At 35.6% G+C, this 16,743-nt stretch overlaps 1 long non-coding RNA gene across 2 annotated transcripts in view; it reads right to left on the reverse strand.

Moving 5' to 3' along the window:
- The window catches only part of LOC143399496 (uncharacterized), an 87,137-nt gene extending 70,668 nt beyond the window's left edge, over window positions 1–16,469 (reverse strand). The window contains exon 1 of one of the 2 annotated variants that reach the window (XR_013091408.2): window positions 16,173–16,469. This is a non-coding gene — a long non-coding RNA (uncharacterized LOC143399496). Of the gene's footprint in view, window positions 1–100; window positions 310–16,172 lie in introns of those variants that run through there. The other variant, XR_013091409.2, reaches the window with a different exon arrangement.
- Window positions 16,470–16,743: the final 274 nt, after the last annotated feature.

The following is a 16,743-nucleotide window of genomic DNA, read 5'->3' on the forward strand; positions in this document are numbered from 1 at the left end:
GTACCATAGAATAAAGAGGAACAAAGACTGTAGAATTTCAATACTTGAAACAGCAGCTATCTCCAATCCATTTACAATTGCTTTTTCAATTAATCTTTACCTGCAATCTCTTCCCTCCTTGTCCATAATCATCACTGTAATCATTCTTCACACACTTCTAATTTTGCTGTGTTTCTTTCCCATCACTATGTTCATTGGAAAACTCCAACCTTGGCGAAGTCCAGTTGTGCCTATGGTTGACAAACTGATGGGGCTGGAAGAGAACTCAGGGCAACCTGCCATGGCCTGGCACTGCACGCGATCCTGCAGTTTCCCTCATTAGCTCACTCTCCCCTGCTCCCAGACCACTATTTCAGATATTCTCTTGTCCAACCTCTAACTTTCCTTTCCTCCAAATTACTCTTAATACTTTTTCTTTTCATTTTACTGATAAAATAGAGAAAGCAGAATAGACTTTCTTCATCTTCTAATCACCAAATCTATAAAACTACCCATATGCATACTGAAGTACTCTGCCTTCTTTATTTTTCTTACTTGTTCTAATCAGTTATACATGACAGCAGAAGGCATTTCAACTCATTGTACACAAATGGAGTGCAACTTCTCCTTTCTTTGGCTGTACATGATGCAGAGTCACACCATTCATGCAATCACATATGTACATAGGATAATAATGTCCATCTCATTCCACCATCCTTCCCACCTCCTTGTCCCCTTCCCTCCCCTCACTCCCCTCTGCCCAATCCAAAGTTTCTCCATTTTTCCCTAGTTATCCTCACCTCCATTATGGATCAGCATTTGCTTTTCAGAAAAAAACAATTGGCCTTTGGTTTTTTGGGATTGTCATATTTCACTTAACATGTTATTCTATAGTTCTATCCATTTACCTTCAAATGCCATAATTTCATTCTTTTTTAAGGCCGAGTAATATTCCATTGTGTGTATATACCATAGCTTCTTTTTCCATTCATCTGTTGAAGGGCATCTAGGTTGGTTCCATGGTTTAGCTATTGTGACTTGAGCTGTTATAAACATTGATATGGCTGCATCATTGTAGTATGCTGATTTTAAGTCCTTTGGGTATAGACTGAGGAGTAGGCTAGCTGGGTCAAAGGGTGGTTCCATTCCCAGTTTTCCAAGGGATCTCCATACTACTTTCCAGAGGGGTTGCACCAATTTGCAATCCCACCAGCAATGTATGAGTGTGCCTTTCCCCCCACATCCTCACCAACACTTATTGTTGCTTGTATTCTTGATAAATGCCATTCTGACTGGACTAAGATGAAATCTTAGAGTAGTTTTGATTTACATTTCTCTAATTGCTAGAGATGTTGAATTTTTTCCATATATTTTGTCTTCTTCTGTGAAGTGTATTTTCAGTTCCTTAGTCTGTTTATTGATCATTTTGGGGCATTAAGTTTTTTGATTTTTTATATATCCTAGAGATTGTGCTGTATCTGATGTGCATGTGGTAAAGATTTTCTCTCATTCTGTTACTCATTCTGTTTCCTTTGCAGAGAAGAATCTTTTTTGAATCCATCCCATTTATTGATTCTTTATTTTATTTCTCGTGCTTTAGGAGTCTTGTTAAGGAAGTCAGGAGATCCTAAGCTGATATTATGAAGATTTGGGCTTTCTTTTTCTTCTATTAGGCATACGATCTCTTGGAGTTGAGTTTTGTGCAGGGGTCTTTATTTTTTTAATGGAAAAGTTATTCATTCTTATAACTGTGACCAATCCATCACCTGTATGTACACTGAATGCCACTTTCTACTGATGCATCGTGCTCTGGGAGTTATTTCTCATTTCTACTGTACTATCGATTGTGCCCTCTATCAGTCTATTCTCAATAGCATTCAGACATGCTAAACTGTTTCTCATGTTTAACAAAGCAAACAAACTAAATCAAATAAACAAAACCAATATCTTCTGTCTCCAAGTTCTTACTCATCAATTTCTCAACTTATATCAATTAGAATTTCCTTTCCAACAGAAATCTCACTTTTAAGGGTCATTAATGGACAAGATGTTCCAAAACCAAGTAGTCAAAGCTTTCATCTTACTCAGATTCTTACTAGGAATCTATGAAGTTGATCATTATTTGGAGAATTTTCTTCATGCTTTCTTCCCTTGGCTTCTGAGACGCTACTTGTATTCCTACTTTCTGGACTACATCACCATTCCATGATAAGCTCTTAACTTGCAGCTTCCAATTCTGAGTCTTCAGAATTCTCTGCCTGAACTCTCTGATGGTGATGACATCGAGTCACCTGCCCCTGGGTTGATTCCCAAATTTCTCTCTTTGGCTCTGATCACTCTCCTGAGTTTCGTTCCACAATATGTAATGGCCTACATGATCTCTCCACCTTAATGGAGTTTCACCTTAACATCAACTTTTTTCAAATCCAATTCTTACGTTTTCCAAATAGGTTTTTCCTATTTTCCTCTTCTCAAGAAATGAGTCCACATTTACTCTACTGCTTAGATCCACAAGTTAGAATTCAGGCTCTCTCTCTTGAACCTAATCTATCAGCAAGAACTGCGAGCTCTACTTCCCAACTGTATTCTAAATGCAATGCCTCTCATGATTCCTACTAGAGGCCAACTTTGTGTTGGTTTATAAGCTTGAGACTCATGAGAGCTGGATGATCATAGGGTTTTGTGTTTTGTCATTTTCTTTGCAAGACTATATCCATCTGTTTATGCCAGTCTCATCTCTGTTTCAGAGTAAAATGAGACTTTCAAAGGTTATGACAGGTAAAAATTTCAAGTTTAACAACATTAAGAGTACATCTTGGCTAATCACAACTTTCTTCCTTAGGAGAATAAAATTAAAACATGCTTCCCCACCACATTTTAAGGACCTAAATCAATCTTTATGGTGATTAGTGTTTGTGAGTATTTTAGTGATTGATAAGTAATAATATTTGGTAGAAATATGGTCGTAAGCCACATGATGACAGATTCAAGTGCCAACTGACAGACCTTCTAGTTTCATTCCTGCCAAATAGGCAAGTCACTTAACCTTTATATGCTTTCCTTTCATGCACTGGGAACAGTAACTACCAGTTATTACACCAGAAGTGCTGTGCAGATAGATGACAAATATGTGTGAACATGTTTTGCATTTTCTAAGAAAATCTTTTGCCCAAATTTAAGAAGGAATTTTAATACCACAATTTTCCAAAACCCAGCAAAATGTTGCATATATATATATATATATATATATATATATATATATATATAACTGTTTTGTTGGTATTTTTACAAAAAATTATATGATAAATATGAAAAACTTATAATTGAAAAATATGTGGGTTGAAAAACAAAAAAAAAATCTTCAGTTGTTAGTTATTCGTCTTTCTGCATTCCACTTACAATGAATGGACCAACCATGATAATGATACGAATACTAAATTTTTATGGATAGATTATTATTCTATGGGCCAAGCACTGTAACTCAGTGGCAAAAGTGCCCGCGGAAAGTCAAACATTTCTTTCTAAAAAGCACCTTCAGCCACAGCATTTACATTCTCTCAAAGGTTTTCCATTTACTACATTGAAAATTGACGCCCAAAATTATAGATATTTTGAGCTTCAGTATTTAAACAAATTGATAAATTGTTGAACTCAGTTAATTGAAAAATTTTAAAAATATTTCCAAAAAATTATGATGAGGTGAGATTTGAGAGAGGTTTTAGTTTTCCTTCTGCATTGGTCTATGCAGATTATCTAGAAATATCCAGACTATCAAGTACTAAGGTTGCATGTTATTGATGTTTCACAGATTTCAAAAAAAATTTTTTTAGTTGATAATTTCTGAATTGACAGTATCTTAATTTTATCAAGTAATATGTAATATATTTATGTAATTGCTTTGTCTTTACACTCACACTTTAGTTTTTGAATTTTAAAATTACTTTTAAACATTGATTATATTAAAAGTTACACATATAGTAACAGTCACAACCAACATGAATTTCCACAAAGCATTTTCAGTGCAATCATATGTAACTCAAGTCATTGTCTAACCAATCTTGAAGGAGATATGTATTCTTTCTTCTATATAAATAAATGTTGATTAAGAAACATTCGTAAGCTAGAGAAAAGTGAGGAAAGTTATATTCAAGGAATTTATTTTATCCTGAAGTCTTGAACCTCCCCCATATGCTCGTATAGTCTTTGGATTTATTATAAATATAAATGTAATTCTAATAACATGTATTATTTTTCCATTGTTGCTTATCAAATCAGCAACTCTCTTTCTAAAAGCCTGAAGAAGATTTACAAACTTCAACATACCCTCTTAATCAAAAAGGATTGGCACGATGCATGGCCGTTAACTTTTATGTGTCCTTTTTATAATACTTTATTAGGCACAGGCTTACACTTTGTGCCATTACTGGCTTCTGTTAGAAAATGTTATTTTTTAATTACATTAAGTCTTAAGCTAAATGTCGACTTATTGCTTCTCAGTGTTGATCCTGGTGGAGTGGATTTAGATACTGAGGAGAAAGGTAGGTAATTGAGAGAAACAAAAATGTTGATGACTGGCATTGTAACTTAGCTGAGGCAGTGAGGAGTCACCCTTCCCAATGATTATGACAGGAGGGGAAGACACAAAGTCAGCGTCATTAAGTAGGGGAAACACAGAATAGTTGGAAGAACACAAAGGAATCAGTATCTTCTCGAATTTGAGGCAACAAAGGACAATTATAAAAGTTAAATACCTTTTATGAAACACAAAGATTTTTAAATTTATGTGCAGGCAGAATGGTACAAGCTAAAATGTGAATGAGAGAGATAATAAAAAATGTGCAGTGATATTCATAATACCGAATGTTTTCAACCTGGGACCCATAGATCCATCTCAAGGAGTTTGCATGCAAACACTTCATCTGTGTGTATTTGCAGGGTTCCTGTTAAGCTCTGTGAATGGCAAAATTCTTTACCCATTTCATTAAATTTAATATAATCTATTATTTACTTTTGAGTAATTTTAACAGAGTGACATGGTTGTGTACAGGATCCAACAGAGTGACATGGTTGTATATAGTATCTAGCTTGGCAGCTCAAAGTATGATCCCACATATACCAGAGCCTCCTGGATGCTTTTAGATCAAAACTATTTTCATAAATAAGAAAAGGTTATGTGAATTTTTTACTGCATTTACACTGGAACTGATGATGCAAAAATACTGATAAGTAAAAGTCCCAACACTACAGTGTGAAATGAGGCAGAAGCACCCGAGATTACAAAGAATTGTAATTATATTCATTGCTATGTACTCACAGATTAACAAACAAAAGCCAGTTTCATTTAAAAATGTTATTGACAAAGTAATAAAATAAAAACAATGTAATGGCATTAAATGAGTACACACATTTTTAATATTCCTTGGGAAAAAATGGAAAAAAAAATAGGAGTACACACAAAGCACCTCTTATTCAAACCAAAATTTGATGACTGTCTCATGGAAGTACTTACCTGATTTTTTTTTTATATTTTGAGCAAAACTAACCATGTTTAATAGACTATCTTTATTTGGAAAAAAAATTCATCTTTTTGTTGTCTACTGCCTTAAAAAAAACAGAAAAACATGTTAAAAACAAAAAATTATATTTGCCTTTTCATTTTCTACAGAAGCCAGTGTTAATAAAATTCGTAGGTATTAGACACTCATAGACACAAGGAACTATGCTAAGTCCCAAGAGAAATTTAAAGAGTATGATTCCTGACATCTAAGTTCATGCAATTTGAAAAGGGAGAAAAACATTTTTTTAAAAAAGTACGAGACAAACTGGAATGAGGCAAACTACAGAAAACACAAAACTCACAGAAACAAAGCAAGATTAATTCTGTTTAAGGATCACTGTACATTTTGTGTAGACATGGAATTTGAGCAGGGATTTGAAAACTGAATAGGTGATGGAGATAGAAAGGAAAATCTAGGTGAAAAGTCATGGATTAGGGGAAGTGTTCTGGGAATGAGGAGTCCTGGTAACAGAAAATCTGGCACAAAATGACATAATAAATATCTGTTGAATGATTGATGAATGAAGATGGAAATGAATTCAAGCCATACAAAAAGAACAAAGGTGGCCAAGGTGACAGTTTGACTACTGCTACCAGTAAAAATAACAGAAATTATTCATGAGTTGTGAATTAGCTGGTTTTTCAAGTGTTTACATCTGGTTTCCAGTGTTCCCTTAAAGAATTCACATTTTGCAACTTTCAGATCTTGCTATGGTGCAAGAGTTTTGGGTCAAATACTACATGGGGTTCTCTTGGGAGATAAAGCCCTATGGCATAATTTTAAAGTTTCACTTATTTTGAAGCAAGTTTAGAATTACCAGCTTTCCCAAAATACACAAAGTCTTTCTCACTTACCCCTCAAAAGCCCACATCACTCATCACCTTCTAAAGGCCCCATCTCTTAATACTATCATTTTGGTGACTAATTTTCAACATATGAATTTGGTGGAACACGTTATGATCAAAGCACTGGTGTAATTCAAAACTTAGAACAACATGATTCACAATGTATTGATTGATCTATGCCAGGCCAACTTAAAAGAATATAGGAACAGAGAGGTTATCCTCATTTTTAAGAAAAATTTGAATATGACAGCTAAGAACAAGAGAGAAACTTTATCTGGGAACACATATTGCCAATTTTAGGAAATTGTTTTGAAAAAAAGTATCAAATAAAACATAGTTACACATCTGGGTTCCATCCAACTGTGTTACATATTTAAATAGTGACTTTGAAACATGGCTATATTCATGAATAGCCTAGTATTTTCTTAATCATACATGCTACATACCTAAGCTCACCCAGAAAAAATTAATCTGAATCTTTGAGGGTGGCAACTACAAATTTGAATTTTGAAAAATCTTCTCAGGAGATTTGAATGCTATCCCTAAACTGAATTTATTGAATGAAAACATGATGCTTAGTCTTGTCTATCTGCCTAGGGGAATGGTCTGGATTGTTTCCCAATGGAGGAAAATGAACATCTGGATCATTTAATTTGCTTTATAAGGAACTTGGGAAAACAAGAAAAAAAAATGGGCTGACTACTAGAATACATGTAGTGTAGCCATGCTTTGAAATCTGCAGCTCTATGATTATTTTTCTTGTATAGAGATTGAAGTGGGCAGAGGAAGCCAAGGAACAGTCCATTGTGTAATCTCAGTTGATAACTCCTTCTATAGCAACAATAAAGGAAAGGTCATTACAGAGTGTCCGTTGAACAAGGGCTTTCTTTATAGGAAAGGAAGCATTGTTGACAGTGAAACTGTACAAGAGAACTTCTGCTTTTTTCCCATGGACAATCCTAGACCACAGGTACCAGGGCAGCTAAAGTGGCAGCAAGGTCTCTATGCCTGGAGATTTGCTATTGGGAAGGAAGTCTCTACATAGGGCACTGGAGAAGTGATTCATTGGAATTATAAAGTTGTGTGAGATGTCTCAAGAAATTCAGCTCTTAGCCAGGTGTGGGTATAATCCCAGCAGCTCAGGAGACTGAGGCAGGGGATTGTGAGTTCAAAGCCAGTCTCTGCAATTTATCAAGGTCCTAAGTAATTCAGTGAGACCCTGTCTCTAGGTAAAATACAAAAGAGCTGGTATCAGTCTCAGTGGTTAAGCACCCCTGGATTCAACACCTGGTACAAAAAAAATTAATTAATTAATTAATTAATTCAGCTCTCTTCAAACCCACACATCTACTGTCATATGATTCTTGACAAAGGTGCCAAAACAAATGGTTTAAGGAAACTGGTTATTCATATAGAAGAGTGAGACTAGACCCTTTTCTCTCACCATACACAAAAATTAACTCAAAATGGATCAAAGACCTAGGAATTAGACCAGAAACTATGCAATTCCTAGCAGAAAATGTAAGATCAACACTCCAGCATACAGGCACAAGCCACAACTTCCTCGATATGTACCCTAAAGCTCAGAAAATAATGCATGAGTTAATAAGGTATGGCATCAAATTAGAAAGCTTCTGCACAGCAAAGGAAATAATAATGACAAGAGAAAACCTGCAGAATGGAAGAAAAATCTTTGCTACCTACTCTTGTGGCTGAGGATTAATATCTAGAATGTATAAAGCTCACAAAAAGCTTAACACTAAAAGATCACAAATAACCCAATTAACACATGACAAATCAATTAAACAGACACTTCTCCAAAGAAGAAATGCAAATGGTCAACAAACATATAAAAAGGTTCAACATCATTAACAATTAAGAAATTGCAAATTAAAACTACACTGAGATTTCTTCTCACAACAGTCAGGATGGCAGTTATCAAAAATACAAACAATGAAAAAAGGCCGGAGAGGATGGGAGAAAAAGGAACCCTTTCACACTGCTGGTGGGGTTATTGTAACTAGTGCATCCACTTGGAAATCAGTATGGAGATTCCTCAAAGAAGTAGGCATGGAACCACCATATGACCCAACTACACTACTTCTCAGTATTTGTCCTAAAGAATTAAAGTCATCATACTACAGTGAAACAAGTGTCTCCATGTGTATAGCAGCACAATTCACAGTATCCAAACTATACTCATCAACAAATGAATAAAGAAAATGTGGAATGTATACATAATGGAGTTTTATTCAGCCACAAAGAAAAATTAAATTATGTCATTTGCAGAAAAATGAATGGAGCTTTGATACCATTATATTAAGAAAACTAAGCCAAACTCAGAAGGGTCATATGTTTCCTCTTATTTATGGCCGGTAGAAATAAAAAAAGGAAAAGAAAGTTGCCAGGTGATTTTCATGAAAAGCAAAAGGAGATCAGTGGGATAGAAGGGTACCAAGGTATGGGGGAAAGCAAAAGAGGGGGAAAGTGCTGGGGAAGGATATTGGCCAAATCATATTGTTATATTGTGTGCATATACTAATATGTAACAACAAATTCCACCATCAGGAACAACTACAATGCACCGATAAAAATGTGGAGGCAAAAATTCAGCTCTCTTATATTCTTGATATGACAAGGTTTCATTTTTTAATTAAATATTAAAAGTTTAATTAAATTAGTAAAATTAAATTTAAACTTTATTTACTTAAATTATTAAAATTTTAACTTAACAATTTAAAATTGAGGCCATAGGATAAGGTACTCCTCCACAATCTTGCTACCTGGTTTTTAATGAAAGTTAAGGTTAATAATTTTTTTCCTCACATAGAAACATTTTAAAGCAAATATCCATTAGTAAAAATTACTGTTAATTAATTCTTTAATCTTGATAAAGTTCTCCTTTTTTATATTTTAAAATGATCCAAGTATACCAGAGATACTCAAGGTTTTTTTTTAAAAAAAAAACAGATTTCCAAGTCTGTGCCTTCCAGTGGGTGTAAGGCTAATAGATATCCTCAAACCACTGGATGGACAGAGTTCTATTAGGTGTCATTACTATTGGGTTCAGGACACAAGCTTCAGTTAGATCCTTATGTCCAGATAATGCAAGATTGAAGAAAACTCTAATTTCACCAATTAGAGATATAAGTAAAATCTGTTGTTATTTAGCAAAATGTTTGTTTGGCAATAAAACCATTTTTTTAGCATTCAGTATTTTAAACAGATAAGTCTTGCTTTTTAACCAACTGTGGTATTTGACACAAGATTGGCTCACTAATGCTAGATAGTGCGTTCTTGATCACATGCTGATTACCTATAGATGTGAAATTTAAACTGACTATGTATTATGTAATAACATACATTGTCTACCACACAGTATTTTAAAATAAGTTTCCTATATTGACTCAGGAGTTCTTTTTCCAAGACAAGTAGAAGCCTATAGACCGAAGATAGATGTTTATTTTATTCAGGACACTGGTAGACTCATATTTTCTCCGATAAAACCATGTGACCTAAAAATAATCTAATAATAATAATAATGCCTGACATTTATCAAAAGTGCATTACATTCCAAGCACTGTACTAACTACTTAATATCTACTTTCTAATTTTCATCTTCTAATCAACCCATGAGGAATACTATTGACTCTATTTTACAGATGCAGAAATTGGACCAAAGACAATATTACATAATTTGACCAAAGTCACATAGCAAGTCTGGCTCCAGGATCTGGACCATTTTGTATTACTCTATTGCCCCCAAGAAAGGTCTATTCTCTTTTTTTCTGAAGCAACTCTTAAATATACATCTCTAACTGATATTTGCCTTTTCCAAGTCACCACCCTCTTCTTTCTTCAGAGTTCTTTTCAGTCCTCGGACATTCCAAGTTCTTTATCTCCCCCAGGACCTCTCCAAATTGCTGTTTGTCTGACTAGAAAATGCTTCTCTGGCTCATTTGGGGACACTATGGACACTATGCAGAGCAGACACCCTCTCTCATTCTGCCAAGTTACTCTGCCATAGCATCTTTCATGTTCTTCGTAGCACTTGTCTAAGTGTGTGGTTATTTTTCTTTGACTGCCAGTTTATTCTTTGCCTTCTTCTTTTAGAAATAAGGTCCACAAGGTCAGAGATTGTGTGTGTGACCTTCTCTTCTATATCCTTAGCTGATACAACAGGGCCAGTCATCAGCCTCAGTGAATTCTTATTCAATGTTGAATGAATGGTTTTAGTAAAAGTTAAACGAACACAAGTCACATCTACTCTTCCTTCAAGATGTCCTACACGAGACAATCCTATGATAAATGGGCTTTGTGACGAAAACCTCTTTTTAAAAATTTAAACTGAGTTTTATAGCAAATTTATGTGAATGATTTTCTAAAGTATCATAGAGGAAAAGATATGGAGGGCATATTAAAGATCATCTCATCTCATCTTAGAAGAACAAACACAAACCCACAGAAATTTTAACAAGATGGGTGTGTGTGTTTCTGTGTGTGTATGTGTGTGTGTGTGTGTGTTCCATAAAGACAAAGGCCCTTTCTTCATTGCTCCTGGAGATTTTAAATACAATTGATCAAAAGTGGAACTTTTCAACAGCATAAATTCCTGGACTCCTCTCTATTCTCAGTGGTGTGGGGATCTACTTGGCTAAAAATCTCCCCAGGTGACCCGATGAGTATCTCAGTCTAGGAACTCAGGTCTCCAGCCCTACTTATCTTTGAAGACCACAAGGTTTGTTTTGGTGTGGATATGAGATTCCCCCCAAAGCTCAGGTAACACAAGGCAAGAGCATTCAGAGGCGACATGATCAGCTTCTGAGGGCTAGCTCTTCATCGGTGGACTATCCACTGATGTGGGTGGTAAACGTAGGCAGGTCGGGTGTGGCTGGCGCAGGAAGGTCCCTGGGGCCCGCCTTTGGGGTTTGTGTGTTTACATGTGGTGAGCAGAGCTCCCCCTCTCTCCTGTCTGGTCGTCATATCCTCAGCTGCTGTCCCCTGCCATGTTCTTCTGCCATGATGATCGGCTTCACCTTGGATCCAGAAAAATGGAGTCAGACAACCTCTGAAAACATGAGCCAAAATAAGAGCAGATGCAATGGTCTCCTCGCAATCCTCATGGAAGTCTCAGGAGATGACATAAGAACTCTGTCCCTCTTGCCTCAGGGGCTTTCCTAGGAAGGTGACCCGAGTACAGTCCCTTACTTTGTCTCTTTCGAACCTGTTGCATCCCTCATATGAGGGGCACTGACTCTCAAATGGGTCTGCGTGCATAGACAGGTATTTATTCAGATGAAATGACATCAAAAGAAGCTTCAAGAGCAAGCTTCAAAATGAAAATAAACCGACTTAAAACAGAGCTAGAAAAATAGCAAGCAATAGAAGTGAAAGGGAAGGTATGGAAGAATAGGAGGGGCAGTCTCACCCTCTTGCTCCCCTGAGACAAAAAGGTTATTGTATTGCAACAACAACAACAACAAAAATTGCCAGTGCTCTTTCCCAGAACCAGCTGTCTGAGGACAGTTTCCAGCTTCTGTGTCCGACACTTAGGTGCAGATTCCTGCTATAGCTATTAGCATGAAGTGATAATTACTGTCTCTTCGGCCTTCCTTCTGTGCACCTCTACTTAGCACTCTGTGTGTGAAATGCTCTAAGTGGTGCTACTCCCTAGACATTATTTGCTGGTCAGCAGAGATTTATTCTTTCCAGAAACTCCCAACTTGTCACGTATTTTAAACAGAGAAACAGGTCTAACGTGCACATCACGCAAAATTCTCTAATTCCCAAAGAATATGGTGAACAGGAAATGACTCTGGGTGGCTCATCTTGTGTTGTGCTTTCACATTTTGCAACCCATTTCCCCTTTACGTTGCCTCCCTTCCTCACTCCTCTAGGCATGCTGGTTACACGGCACTCCCTTTCACCTAAATTCAGGTAGACATGCTGATGATACCAAGTTTTCATTTAGGACTTTTAACTTTTATTTATTTAACTTTGTACTAGGGATTGCACCCAGGGCTGCCGTACCATTGAGCTATATGTCCAGGTCTTTTATTTATTTATTTATTTTTAAATTTTCAGACAGAATCTTGTTAGGTTGCTTAATTTCCTGATGCTGGCTTTGAACTGGGGATCCTCCTGCTTTAGCTTCCTGAATATCTTAGATTATAAGCATATGCCACAACACCTGGTTAGGACTTTTAATTTCTTAAGCTACTTTATCTATTATTATATTCATTTTTTTCAGCAGTTCTAGGAGGTGATGGGACAGCTATTTTGTATCATTTTATAGGTGATAATACCAAATGCAGAGGGATGTCCCACATTACAACATAGTGACATTATTCAGACTCCTCACTGCTGTAAAAACAGACAAACAAACAAAAACAAACACAATAGAAGACATGAACAACTAAAGTGACTTTCTGGGAAAACTACATGTTACAAAAGTGAACATTTTTCCCTAATTCATGAGTAAATAATTGTAATTTTAATCAAGATCTTCAGAGGCCAAAAAATTATTTACAAGTAAAACTAAAACTCTTATAACTCTTGTGAATGCTACCCTTTTTTTTCACAGTATTTTCAAATTAGTTACTGATTGGTAGTAAGAAGCGTTTCCTTGTGTAGTTGCCAATGTTTCATTTTTATTTATTTATTTATTTTTCAGTAGAGTGCATTTTGACATATATGCAGATGGAGCACAGCTTAGCATCCCTCTGGCTGTACATGGTACAGAGTCACTCCAGTAGTGTAATTATACATGTATATAGGGTATAATGTCTGTCTCTTTCTACCATCCTTCCCATCCCCACAACCCCACCCCTCCCCTCACTCCTCTCTACACAAAACAAAGTTCCTTCATTCTTCCTTATCTCTGCCCCCCAACCCCCACCCACTATGGATCAGCATCTGCTTACTGGAGAAAATATTCAGCTTTTGCTTTTTTGGGATTGGCTTATTTCACTTAGGAGGATATTCTCTAGTTCCATCCATTTACCTGCAAAGTCCATAATTTCATTCTTCTTTAAGGCTAAGTAATATTCCATTGTTTATATGCACCACATTTTCTGTATCCATTCCTCTGTTGAAGGGCATCTAGGTTGGTTTCATAGTTTAGCTATTGTGAATTGAGTTGCTATAAACTCAATGTTTCATTTATTTAACCCTATCATAAGCTTTTCACTGATTCAATTGGACTTTCTAAGTAGACAATAGTAGTTGAGTATCCCTAACCCAAGATTCTAAATTGAAAATGCTCCAAAATCCAAAGCTTGATGCATAAAGACACAATGCCACAAGTGAAAAATTGCATATGATAAAACTTTGTTTAGTGAACAAAATTCTTAAAAATACTATATAAAATTACCTTCATGCTGTGTATAAGTTTTATATAAAACCAAAAATCTAATGTTTGGACTTGGGCCCATCATTAAACTATCTCATTGTATACACACACACACACAGACACACAGACACACATATACACACATATCTATATTTACACAAATATTTTGTATATATTTACCAAACATATTTATACTACATATTTATACAAATATTCCAAAATCTGAAAAACATCTAAAATATGAACCACTTCTGGTTCCAAGCATTTTGTGTAAGGGATACTCAACCTGTAATAGTATAGATACGTACTAATTCCATTTTATTTCATTCAGAGACTTCTAGTATAGGGGTTAGAGCAGGGATCAATATAATATACTTGGACCACATTGGATTTATTTCAGAAATATAAATGTAGATAAATATTGGAAGAGCTTGGTAAAATTCACACAATAAATAAAAGAACAAAACATTTTTAGACAAGATGATTATGGTTTATGTGCACATGCAAAGGGCAAAGAATGGTCCACAAAACCTCATAGAAGGAAAACAGTGGGGGGAACCTATCTTACAAGATATAAAATACCACATATAAAACCTTAAAAATTAAAACAGTATGGAAATAGCATCACATTAGACAAATAAACCAAGAGGACTGGATCAAAGATGCCCCCCCCCCAAAATTTACAAGACACACACACTTCATTTCTGACAATGGAGGCCCAGTGGAGCAGAAAGAATATAATGCCTGATTCTATAGATCGTGCTGGGACAACTGAATTTCCCCACGAAGAAAAATCGATCAATTCTTATATTTTTTTGCACAAAAAATAATTTTAAACAAGAGATGAATAGAAAAATCAGCAAATTGAATTTTAAGAAGACAATAAAGAGGAATAATTAGATTTTATCCAGATTAGGAGATTTTATTTTTAAAAATGTGACATTGACAATAAAAGAAAACATATATAAATTTACATAATAAAAGATAAGACCTATATACATTTGATTACAACTAATTTTAAAACTTTCTTTCATCAAAGGATGACAATAAAAGAGTGAAATGGTAAACTTGGTTCTGGTGGAGGATATTGGCAACATATATACTTGAAAGAGAACTTTGTCACACATAGTATGCCTACAAATTAATAATACAGAAATTCAGTGGAAATCTTGTGGGAAAATCCAGGATAGGGATTTAAAGGGCATTTCATAAAATAGGAAAATAAAATAACCAAAACATTTCATTAAAAAGTGCTTATCTGATTTAGACATCAGGGAAATTAAAAATGAAACCATAAGAATATATTATTACTTGCTTGCCAGAATGGCTAAAATTAGAAGACTAAATGTCAAGTGTTAGCAAATTGTGGGGCAAGACTTAATGAAAATAAATGCATCTGTATACCAAGAGACACGTGCAAGAATGTTTATGGTGACACTATTCATGACAGTAAAAACCTAAATGATGATAATGTTTTTTAGAAATATGAAAAAAATGATAGCAACTGAATTTTATTGAACAAGCAAATAAACTATAGCTATGTGAAACAACGTGGAGAAAGATCTCATAAAATATCTGAAATAAACCAAACAGAATACAAAAAGCCTAATTCTATTATTTGAGGTTCAAAAATCAAATGATATTAAACAATAGAGTTTAAGGATGAATATTTGAGGGGTAAAGTATGAAGAAGAACAAGCAACATGATACCTCCGATCAAAACCCTTTCCTTCCTACTTTTCAGCTGGGCAAGTCACTAAAATTCTTCTCATCATCTGTAAAATGAAATTAATATCATCTATATCTCAAGATTGCGGGGAGAGTTAGAGAAGATAATGCAAGTGAAAGAGCACAGAGCCTATTATTAGGGGTTTCAGTGTCTGAGGGGCAATTTACCCCTGTGTCACAGTTATGGACTAATTGACATTGGAGAAGAACCAAATTATGAGCATAAAGACTAATAAATCTGATTCATATGGTTAAACTTATCTTAAGGCCCTTTAGGAGATAGGATCTTCAGAGCCTGCCTTCAAGTATTTAGAGCCTTATGAGGAGGGAGAGAGAAAGTGAAGAGATTTAGATTTACCATCTTCGTTATACCTAATGAATCCAGAACCATCAGAATCCCTCCATCCCAAGCATCCGACAAACCACACTCTTTCAGAGAGAAGGACGGAGATGCTATCTCATTAGGGTCCCTCCCTTCATGGAAGCATTCCCAAATACCACTACATGCTAAAGACTCAAACCATGAATATAGTAGTTATGGTGGTGGAAACAGAAGTAGTCATTACTGCTGGATTGATAATTTTAAAAATCAAAAGAACATGCACTTCTAATAGAAGACCCGTAAGCTCCAGGTCTACGATGTAATTGAAAAACAATCTCAGAAAGCCAGACTGTCAGAGTATTTCCAAAGAGCAAATATTTTAATCATACCTTAAGAAAGAGCTTTGCATAATCGGTGTAAACAGTCATCTGGCAGCTATGATTTGAGAGTTCCAAGTTGGGGCCCTACTGAAAACTGTATCCCAATTCCTGTCCAACGGCACAGTGCTGTGTGAGAGACTTCCCTTTCAAACATTTCGTGTCTTTGGGTTTGAAGATCACAGTCGTAGACTGACTCCTGTTGAAATGGTCCCTAAGAGGCTTCACTCTGTGCTACCCACACTCATTTGATGCTTACAAAATTCACCAGTATCTTAAAAAATCAGAAGATATTTTAGGAGAGTGGTAAACCTGTAGTTGAAAGCTGAAGAGAGGAGGAAGGAGGAAAGATTTGGAGTTTGGGGAAGCTGCCTGTTGGAAACACACCAACTGTGATGCCCAGGGAAGGATCCCACAGGGACGGCATCGGGAGCAAAGGGGAAATGAAAGCTAGCTTTGTGTACTTCATAGTTTGGCCAATGGCTATTTCCACATCAGGACATGGGTTTTTAGTACCCTGATGTTATCAATGATGTCATCTGTACAGAGACAATAAATACCCTATAAACATAGAAGGTGAAAA

The sequence above is a fragment of the Callospermophilus lateralis genome, chromosome 5 (assembly GCF_048772815.1).
Source record: "Callospermophilus lateralis isolate mCalLat2 chromosome 5, mCalLat2.hap1, whole genome shotgun sequence".
Lineage (NCBI taxonomy): Eukaryota > Metazoa > Chordata > Mammalia > Rodentia > Sciuridae > Callospermophilus > Callospermophilus lateralis.